Here is an 11,172-nt window from a genome sequence, read left to right as displayed (position 1 = left end):
TATGGGAGGACATGCTGACGTATTGCCGTGAGCGTATTGCGTATTGCGTATTGTGTCACTTCCGGTGTTAGCTACTGTGTGTTGTACCGGTCTCTTCTCCTCTTCGTCTCTCCCTTTTCCCTTTCACATCTTAATCATTTAAGCTAATTCTAAGTTACTTTCATAGTTGTGCTATCTTGACTTGTCGCTCATACACCCCCTTGTCTCAGCGACTCGTTCATAAAATCACTGTGAGCTACACACTACCCGTGTTAGCTAAGGCAATTTAGCATTAGCAATTAACGATGGCTTCTCCCTCTCACTCCCCTGCTCTCTCCTGCTCAGTGTGCTTGATGTGCAGTTAATCCTCTGCCTCCTTTAGCGATAACGATACATGTGTTAAATGTAGCTTATTTGCCAGGATGGAGGCAAGGATGAGCCTTTTAGAGTCGCGGCTCTGCACCATGGAGAGTAGATCGTGTAGCGATGTAGTTAGCCAGTCCCCAGTAGCCGGTGCGAGCCACATAGCTGTAGCTTCTCCAGTCCCCCCAGCAGTTCCCGAGCAGCCGGGAAGACAGGTCGGCTGGGTGACTGTGCGAAACAAGAAGCGTAGCCCTAAACCGAAGCCCCAGGTTCACCACCAACCCGTTCACGTGTCTAATAAATTTTCCCCACTCAGCGACACACCCGCTAAGGAGCAAACTCTGGTTATTGGCGACACTATTCTAAGGAACGTGAAATTAGCGACACCAGCGACCACAGTTAAATGTATTCCCGAGGCCAGAGCGGGCGACGTAGAGTCCTATTTAAAACTGCTGGCTAAGGGTAAGCGTAAGTACAGTAAGATTATTATTCACGTCGGCAGTAATGACCTCCGACTACGTCAGTCGGAGATCACAAAAATCAATATTGATTCGGTGTGTACATATGCAAAGACAATGTCGGACTCCGTAATTTTCTCTGGACCCCTGCCTAATGTTTCCAGTGATGACACGTTTAGCCGCACGTCATCCTTTCACCGCTGGCTGTCAAGGTGGTGTCCAGATAACAACGTGGGCTTCGTTAACAATTGGAGAACTTTTTGGGGGAAACCTGGTCTGATTAGGAGAGACTGTATTCATCCCACTTGGGATGGAGCAGCTCTCATATCTAGAAACATGACAACGTTTGTTAGAAAGTCTATACCGTGACAATCCAGAGTTGAGACCAGGAGGCAGAGTCGCAGTCCTACACGCTTCTCTGCGCTTCTATTCAAACAGTCACCATCACAATGTCCTATAGAAACTGTGTCTGCCACCCGACCACCTAATTTCTTTAAATCAAAAGTACACAGGAGAGGGGTGATACATTCAAACCTAGTCAAAATTAACACAGCCAAAACATCAGCTAAAAACATAACTATAAAATGCGCTTTATTAAATATCAGGTCACTAAATTCAAAATCTTTACTTATAAATGATCTCATTACTGATCATCATATAGATTTATTATGCCTAACCGAAACTTGGCTACAAGACGGAGAATATGTAGGTTTAAATGAAGCGACGCCCCCAACCCACTCTAATACTCACATTCCTCGGAACACAGGCAGAGGTGGAGGGGTTGCAGCAATCTTTAAATCTGATCTATCTATCAACCCCCGACCAAAAGAGAGTTATAACTCTTTCGAAAACCAGCCTCATCCACCCAAGCCTGATGTCACATAAACCAATTAATATAGTAATCATATATCGTCCACCCGCCCCTTACTCTGAATTCCTATCTGCATTCTCTGAATTTTTATCAGAACTAGTTCTTAAAACAGATCAGATCATTATAGCCGGTGATTTCAATATTCATGTAGATGTTGCCAATGACAGCCTTAGTTCAGCATTTAAATCAATAATAGACTTGATTGGTTTCACTCAACATGTGAATCAACTGACCCACTGCCTGAATCACACTCTTGATCTTGTCCTGACATATGGCATTGACATAGAAAATATTACAATATTCCAACAGAACCCGCTTCTGTCTGACCATTTTTTACTTACATTTGAATTCAGAATTGTTAATTACGTCAATTCTGGACGGAAATTCTATTACAGTCGATGTTTATCCGACAAAACTGTTCACAAATTTAAAGAACTGCTCCCCTCCTCACTTCCCTCTCAGCCATGTCTCAGTACAATACAAGAAGATTATCAAAACCTTACTCCCACACTATTTGATAACTTTGTAAATAGTACTGGAGCCTCACTAAAAACAGCACTTGAAGCTGTCGCCCTATTAAAAAAGAAGAAATTTATGTCTAAACAAATTTTACTCTATTGATCTTCCTGAACTGACCTTGTTAGTTTCATCATCTAAACCAACTACTTGTCAGCTGGACTCTGTTCCAACTAGACTTTTTAAAGAAGTTCTCCCCCTAATTGACAGTTCCATTTTAAATCAGATTAATATGTCTTTGCTAACCAGCTACGTATCACAGGCTTTTAAGGTAGCCGTTATTAAACCTCTGCTTAAAAAGTCTATGCTTGATCCAGAGGTTTTAGCTAACTATAGACCCATATCCAACCTGCCCTTCATTTCCAAAATCCTAGAAAAAGCCGTTGCTAACCAGCTGTGTGGTTACTTAGATAGTAACGGTTTATTGCTAAAAATTTCAGTCAGGATTTAGAACCTATCACAGCACAGAAACAGCACTATTGAAAGTCACTAATGACCTTCTTATGGCATCAGATGATGGACTTGTCTCTGTCCTCGTCTTGTTGGACCTTAGTGCAGCCTTCCCAGCATTTAAAGTAAAACTAAAAACCTTCCTCTTTGACAAAGCCTATAGTTAGGGCTGGATCAGGTGAGTCCTGAACCATCCCTTAGTTGTGCTGCTATAGGTTTAGACTGCTGGGGGAACTCCCATCATGCACTGAGCACTTCTTCACTTCCCTCTGTCTCTCTGTCTCTCTGCCCCCCCACACTTGTTTATTTATTTATTTATTAGTTTTAACATGTCATCATGTCAAAGTGTCACTTTGTCCTCCCATAGTCCCTCTGGCTCTTCTCTCTATCTCGTTTCAGATAACTCTGGCACCGGGACTGCAGGACAACAACGACTACCATCAACATTGTTAGCATTAATTAAAATAACTCAGTAATTCATTAATATATCTAATCCTGTTGTAGATCACTACATTGTTATTGTTATAGTCAGCCCTGATAGGGATTGGTGCCCAATTGTTCCCGGTCTCTCTCTCTCCACCTCATCTCTCTCTTCTCTCCTCCGCTTTCCACCCATCTCTCCTTTCCTACCCCCTTACTTTTCTTTCCTCACCACAACCGGTCGAGGCAGATGACCGCCCACATTGAGCCTGGTTCTGCCAGAGGTTTCTCCCTGTTAATGAGGGAGTTTTTCCTCTCCACAGTCGCCTGTGCTTGCTCATTGTGGGAACTGTTGGGTTTCTCTATGTTAATATTGTTTTAAGGTCTTGACCTTTAAATGTAAAGTGCCTTGAGATAATGTAAATTATGAATTGGCGCTATATAAATAAAATTGAATTGAATTGAATTGAATATAGCACGGTATCACAACAAACTGTCCTGCCCTCAAGTCCTAGGCACCAGACCTCTGTCACTCCTCTCAAAGATGATTACCATGGCCATTCTTTTGATCACACTTTTAGACTGGGTGGACTGGCACCGGACCTATTCCTTGCTCTGGTAAAATCCTTTTAAAATAGCCTGTGATCATATAATGGTTTAAATAAGAGCTATTATGAAAACTTATTTTTAGTTAGATAATTTGTTCTTTGGAACTACTTTACCCCATATATGATAGATATGTTTTGAATAGGGGAAAAAACATATCTTTCATATAACCATACTCTTTTTTTTGTGGCTCAGCTGCTCATCCTAACTTTGCTGGAACATATCAAGGAGCAGCAAATACAGCTTGCTGTGACTGTCTATAATCTTGCTGCAAGAATGGTGACTGTGGCTGAGATGCCTCGAAATGTCAGCATTGGCCGAAGTAGGAGTGGCTTAAAGATGCAAGAAACTCACATGCTAGGCAAAACAATGTCATCATCTTTTCTTTTTTTTACATCATCACTTTTTAAGCTAGATCCATCAATGCTGTTCAGTCTACTTTGTGTGAGTATTGTCAGTTCTCTGCATAGCCCCTCTTTGATCCATCCAGCCAGGATCCAAGATAAGCACCCACTACTCACCATATACAAATAAAAATCTACATTGGCAAATTAAAAAAAGGGGTCAGTTGCCATTGGCAGGTTGCTGTAAAAGGCTGACTTCACTACAAACTCTCATCACTTCAAACATATAATGTGCATCCATCCACAGCTACATAGCTTATCCCTTGAAGCGTTGTTGGGGCTGGAGCTGATCCCAGCTGACATTAGGCAAGAGGCTGGACAGGTCGCCAGTCAGTCACAGGGCCCCTCTTAGATGTATATTTTCATATAATTGGGGGTTTTATGTTCAGATAAACCCAGCATTATTTTGTCTGGAATAATTTGCTACAGAATTATAAACTTTAGAGAGTTGGCCAACAAAATTAAATGTTCTTCATATATTAAAATAAAAAATTCAGGTCGGATTTGGTAAACCAACATGAAATTTGAATGATTGTATCTAGGGCTGGGTGATACAACTTTTACCTTGGAACGATTGTGTGATGACAGAGACACTGGGAAATGTGTTTGTTTATTTGATGCGTTACATGTAGTTTTAAATGAGGTTCAAAACAGTGCAACCAAACTGGCCTAGTGGGTAGACTGAACACGATGTCATTTTTTAAAGGGGGACAGTTTGTGAGCATTGGGGAAAACATTAACTGAATTAACAGACATGAGCAAAGTTAAGTTGGAGCTGTGGGAAGACAGAACACCAAAAAAATAACATGGAACATGCTGTCAAGGATTTTTTCAGACATGGTGGCCAAAAAGATCAACTGGGAAGGAGTAAATGGGAAAACGTCCTTTAAAGAAATTCAAATCAGAATACTGTTGATCGGTAAGTACTATGGAATACAGTGTAAAGATGGCTAGTAGATCAGGGCACTGCAAAAAACTCAAAATCTTGCCAATTATATTTTTTTAATTTCTAGTCACAATATCTCATCATACTTAATGTAAGACAAAATCACCTAAACAGTACGATTTAAGTGAGATAAAGGAGCTTGTTTTAGACAGTGCATCTTGAATATCTTGTTAAGTGAAACAGTCTTGAAAACATCTTGTTTTGATTCATATCTCAGATGACACAAGCTTTTTTACATGTCATAAGATTTTTAAGCTGCTGTGTTATTTGTAAAAGATGAATCATCTTGTTTCAGGGAGAAGAATTAACTTGAATTGAGACAACAAATCTGCTTTATTGAAAACTGCAGGTCAACATGCCCAACTCACCACAATGCAAAGTACAGTGTGGCTATTTTTCTTACATTTCAATCAAACCATGTCCATGTGATATGTAAAAAAGACAGAGGCAAAAGCTGGAATTATGTGGCCTTCTCTGTTCTGTTGCACTCTGGACATACTGTACCACATAATTCCAAAAGTAATAAGTAAAAATAAATGCTGTCATCAATTACAGTGTTTGTCAGTGCTTAATGTGGTGGCAATTTTTGTGAAACAAGCACAAAGTCAAACACTTCTTTCTGAAAGTTTAATTCAGCATCTGCAGATGGACTCATCAGTACACATCACCTGAATGACATACACAAATGGGCAAAGAACATAGGAGAATCTGTGTTCTTATAACTCTCAGCCCCCTCCCACTAAGCATTCAAAGGTATTTATTACCCTCCTGTAGTTTCACTCAGTGGAGGAGACATCCTGTCCATTTGTTTACATGTTCTGTGGATGACCCCCCCTGTGAGACCCCAGGTGTGAGATCCCAATCAGAGATACCATGAGAAGCCATAAAACTCAAGTCTCTTAAGCCACCATCGTAAACATTAAGGTTGCCCTTTCAGATAAACAATTTGGTGAACCATTTGGTAAGTCCTCCACATACATGTCTGCTAATGCAATTAAAAATTCACAAATGTAAAAATTCCCATTACAGTCAGTGCTTAAAAAAAAAAATTCAGCCCAAATACCCACATACAATACAGACTCAAGAATGTTTGATGATGTCTGTGAGATCAGTGGAATGTACTTGCTATTATTGAAATTTACATAGTAGTATGGTGTAAAATCAACATGTTTTTCAGCATCCGTGAAAATATTGGCTTGAGCTAGGTCAGGAACTTCTACGTCGTAAGCTAAATAATGATCATTCCACCCAACCAGAGAGGTTGGCTTTCTCTCATGCAGTTTCATTTCTAGGGCACTGTTTCATCTTGCAATGTTTTTATAGCTGCAAACATCACAGAGACAATGATGAGCACCCTGTCTCGTGAAGACTTGCGGGATCTTTTCCCAGGCCCAGAGAACTTTTATGGAGAAAAGCGGTCTGGCATGCCTGTCATGGTGCGTCAGAGGAGGTCAGTTTCTCAGTTAAGTGGCCTAAACTAACCAACTATTTAAGTTGGCAGCAGCACATTGAGCTAACAGCACAGTGTTTTTGGAACAGGCATGGTAGTCTACATGTGTGTTCAATTCAGTTTAGATTAATTGATAGGTGTTCAGTTAGCTGATGTAATCGATTTCACCCCTAAAATGGAACATTGCTTATTTATACGTGTGTAGAGCTGTCAATGCTACATTGCATTTTGTGTTGTCACAAAAAATTTAAATTTTTTTAGTTCATTATCTTTTATTTTACAGGAGTCTGGCCAAGAACACTGAAAGTTATCGGGCAGTTCCTCCTTTAATGCGTCACCCATGCGAGAGACATCCACTCCTGTGTATGCAAGACCTGCAAAGCACACAACCCCTGAAAAGGTTGTGAAGTTAATCTTTCCAGAATATGTATTGCACACCGACACAGAACTTGAGCAAGTCCGACAACAATACTTTGAGTTGTTGAAGAGAGGCGAACAGCGCAACTGCCAGATGTCAAAGGAGCTCAGATGCCGGCTCATTCGAAACACCATGACCAGTATGATTGCAATCCTGAGGGCAAAGGGGGATGGAGAATCACACAGATACCCATCAAAGCCAGAAATTACAGTAATGGCAAAGAGAATAGTACTGTACTACCCCATGCTGCAGGACCAAGGCCTCCATGCATGGGTTAGTGAAATGCATCCAGGTGATGACTGTGTTTCATGTTATGATATTTTTAGTAGTGATTAGAAAAATTGATTAAATGTCTTGTGTAGGTCACTATGTACACACAGCTATACAAAAGATTGCAAAATGTGAGATCCCCCAAAGATTAATCTGTTAATCATTTTCAAGATTAATTGATCTTATTAATTATTAATTGATCAGTTGTCTGGTCAATATAAAGTCCAAGGTGATGTCCTCAAAAGTCTTGTTTGGTCCACAACCTAAATATATTAATTTCACTGTCATAGAGGACTAAAGAAGCTAGAAAATATTCACATTTGAGAAGCTGAAATCATATTTGGACATTCAAAAAAAACAAAGAAAAATGACTCAAAATTATCAATCATGTCAATGTCCTGGGTGATCCGTCTCTAGTGTTTCCTCACTTCCCGTTTTTAATGAGTGCTCTTATTTTAGTGTTTGACTACAAAGTAATTGTTTTGGATGTGTGTGGGGGATATTGCTTTCAATTACGATACACTCTGTGTTACATTTTGTTTGTATGAAAAGTGCTATATAAATAAAGTCAGATGGATTGATTGATTTAGTATTTGACAACTAATTGATTAACTGAATAATCTTTGCAGCTTTAAAAAGAGGTGCTGTCTTGAGCAGCCACAGATGAAATCGATTCAAGTGACTCAACAATCATTCTGGATCGGTCCACACAAGGAAGTGGCAGCCCAGGCTCAGACAGTAAAGAAACTTTATATTTACATATTTGCCCTTGTGAGGTGTTTATATTTTAGATAAATTAAAATTGGTCAAGATGACAGTCCTGACATGACAGAAGTAAAAGGCTTTAAAATGGACATCAGAGGATAGGTATTTACCATACAGTCTATGGTATTATTTGTACTGTTTTATTATCAATTTATTAACGTTATTGTAGAAATTAAGTTTTAACAGAAATCTGGTATTAATAAAAAGCTGGTATTGTATCATTTTGAACGGCTGGGTACAGCAGTACCCTTTAGTATCAGTCTACTGTGCAACATTACTTTCTATAACCTCTGTCCACTGCCTCATGACTGTGTGTAGTGGGGGTGTGCGCATCTTTGTAGGGGGGTACTTGTGTGCCTACATGCAATTGTATGTGATTGCATGATCATACGAGCAAATAGTTCTCATGTATTTATTAAACAAAAAATGATTTGATTTTTTAAAATGGCATTTAAATGGTTAAAATTACAAAAATGAGTAGGTATTTGGTATTTAGGATCAGGGCTGATATTTGTTCCATGAAAGTTTAGTCTAATATTAATGTATGATTTTTATGGCAGTTCCTTGACATATTTTTTGTCATGCAACTACATGAGATTAACTTTTTTTAAAGTGAGGAATATTAATTATGTATTTTTGTGTCTTACAGCTAACAAGTCTGCAGATGTTGTAAGAGAAATGCTCGACTTCAGTAAAACACTGAAAGTTAAGAAAGACTCAGAACTCGTGGAGAAAAGTTACAGCCAGGCGGGACTTCTTTATTTGCATGACATCTTGCATACATTAGGAATAGGAATAGTGGAAAATAGGAACAATGGAATACATTCCATTGCACCTATTTTGCGAAAACACCCAGTTCTATTTGTGTCATTTGCCGATATCACTGGGTCATTGCCACCCAGAGTGTTTGGCCCCATGCTAACACCAATCAACCATTCGAACCTCCATTTCCCAACTTGGTCCTTGGCCAACTGGTCTTGTTCTGTCCTCACGATCAAGTGAGATATTTTTGCCAAGCCAAGAGTAAGCCTCGTTCATGGTTTGTATTTCTTGTTTCCCTATTAGTTTTGTTAGAGTTTTGTTTTGCTACTTTGTTATCCTCTTCGAGAGCGCTTTTTGTTATACACCTTTTGTGATTTGAAATAAACCTCTTTTTGTTATATCCACGTCTTGTCTGAGTCGTGCATTTGAGTCCACCAGTTTTTGTGCCTGAGGTCGTTACACTAGTGTTTTGTGGTCCTTCTTTTTCATCTATGATGGCTATCCCATTATTAACTTGATTTTTTTAAGTATTGTATCTGTTGTATACCTTTTGATCAGATTTGACCTTGTGCACTTTGTCCAAGTGTTTAAGTAATTAATATTTTCCTGTACAGCTGAACAGGCTCTTGAGATCATACGTGTGCTGCCATCACTGTTCCCCTCCACGTCTGCTCCTCCAAAAAGCGTTCAAGATGCGAGTGAGGCTCTGGTGCATGTCCTCGAGGTGAGCTGTGTAAAATGTTGCAGCATCATTTTGACTGCAATATCGGATAAAAATTATAACTGAAGGTGCTGCCTCTGACGATTCCCAATGTATTTCCTATTCACATACTGTATATTGTAAGCCTTCAAAGACACATAAAACATTTGTTTTTAGAAAGAGGATTTTCACTGGGTAGATGTCTTGGCTATGTCACAGTATGTACAAAAATGGGTGCATTACATGGTAGCAGGTTTTATCACCCTAATGATAACCAAGCAAGACTAGCCTAGCCTTGGTTTTTAGTTATTTTGGAAGGATAGACATATGTAAACAGTAAATGCATTGGGGATAGTTAAAAAAAATAGCACTTTCAGATGGAGCTTTCTCAGTACTGTAACTTTTGTCAGAATTTTGCTTTGTAAAGTTATGTGTTTGTAAACAACCCTCTACCCGAGGTTCCAAATCACCAAAATGCCTTATCCTGACAGAAGGATGTCTGTTATGTGTTACAGGAAAAAGAAGACCCCAATTCCTACTTGAAGAAACGCCCTCTCTCCTGCCCAGTCCTGATTGTCAGTCCGTCCAACTACCTCCTAGTGGTAGGAGATGTGGCAATAACCACTTTTCCAAAAGGCAAGCTTACTGAGAGTGCTTTATACCTTATTGCCTACTACGATACCCTACACCTGACTTATCCAAAGTGTGTAGCCACTCTGCTTTCAGTCATACAGTCGGAGGTCCTCTTAGAAAAAATCCATTAGAGAGATCTCACATTGTCTTACAATCAGAATCAGAATCCCTTTATTGTCCCACAAACGAGGAAATTTCTTCGCCACAGCAGCAACAGGACAGTAGTGTTTTAAAAACAATAACAATATAGAAAAATAAACAAGATAATTTAAAAGTAAGAAAATAGAAAAGAAAGAATATACTCCTATATACATATGAACATATTCAGTGTGCAATAAATTTACAAAAAGACAGTGTGGCAGTGTATTTACTAGTGATAATGAATAATAAATATGGGTATTTATAAAAATTGTATGCAGATGTATGCTACTGGGAGCAGTGCAGATTGTAAAGTCTGACAGCAGCAGGAAGGAAGGACCTTCGATACCTCTCCTTCACACACTTGGGGTGTATCAGTCTGTTGCTGCCCAGTGCTGTGAGAGTGACCTGTAGGGGGTGGGTCTCCTGCACCAGCAGCTATGACAGCTTGTCCATCATCCTGCTCTCTCCCACCACCTGCACTGAGTCAAGAGGGCATCCCAGGATGGAGCTAGCCTTCTTGATGAGTTTATCAAGTCTCCTCCTGTCTGCTGCCGAGATGCTGCTGTTCCAGCAGACTACACCATAGAAAATGGCTGATGCCACCACAGAGTAATAGAAAGAAGTCAGGAGTGCACCCTGCACACCAAAGGACCTGAGCTTCCTTAGCAGATGCAGTCTGCTCTGACCTTTTTTATATGTTGCTGCAGTGTGATCAGTCCAGTTTATTGGTCATGTGAACACCCAGGTACTTGTAAGATGTCACCATCTCAATGTCCGTTCGCTGGATGTTCACCTTTGTGCAGGGTTGTTTGTGCCTGCGGAAATCCACCACCAGCTCTTTGGTCTTCCCGGCGTTGAGCTATTGGCCAATAAAACCAGTGGTCAGATATGGTGTATGGTGGTGTACTTACTCTCTTCCTCCAAGGGTACTAAAGTCCATGTTCATTGCTATTGATTCTTGGTCGGAATTTGACTAAGTTAGCCCAGTGTTAATTTGGGGTGCACGACAATATTAGCCAA

The 11,172-nt window shown here is 39.9% G+C and overlaps 1 pseudogene; it reads left to right on the top strand.

The window, feature by feature from the left end:
- The first annotated feature begins 284 nt into the window (after window positions 1-284).
- Window positions 285-10,142, top strand: LOC138411303 (uncharacterized; annotated as a pseudogene).
- Window positions 10,143-11,172: the final 1,030 nt, after the last annotated feature.

The sequence above is a fragment of the Paralichthys olivaceus genome, chromosome 2 (genome assembly GCF_024713975.1).
Source record: "Paralichthys olivaceus isolate ysfri-2021 chromosome 2, ASM2471397v2, whole genome shotgun sequence".
NCBI lineage: Eukaryota > Metazoa > Chordata > Actinopteri > Pleuronectiformes > Paralichthyidae > Paralichthys > Paralichthys olivaceus.
Note: the sequence above shows the minus strand (reverse complement) of the source record. Positions and strands in the feature narration are given on the sequence as shown.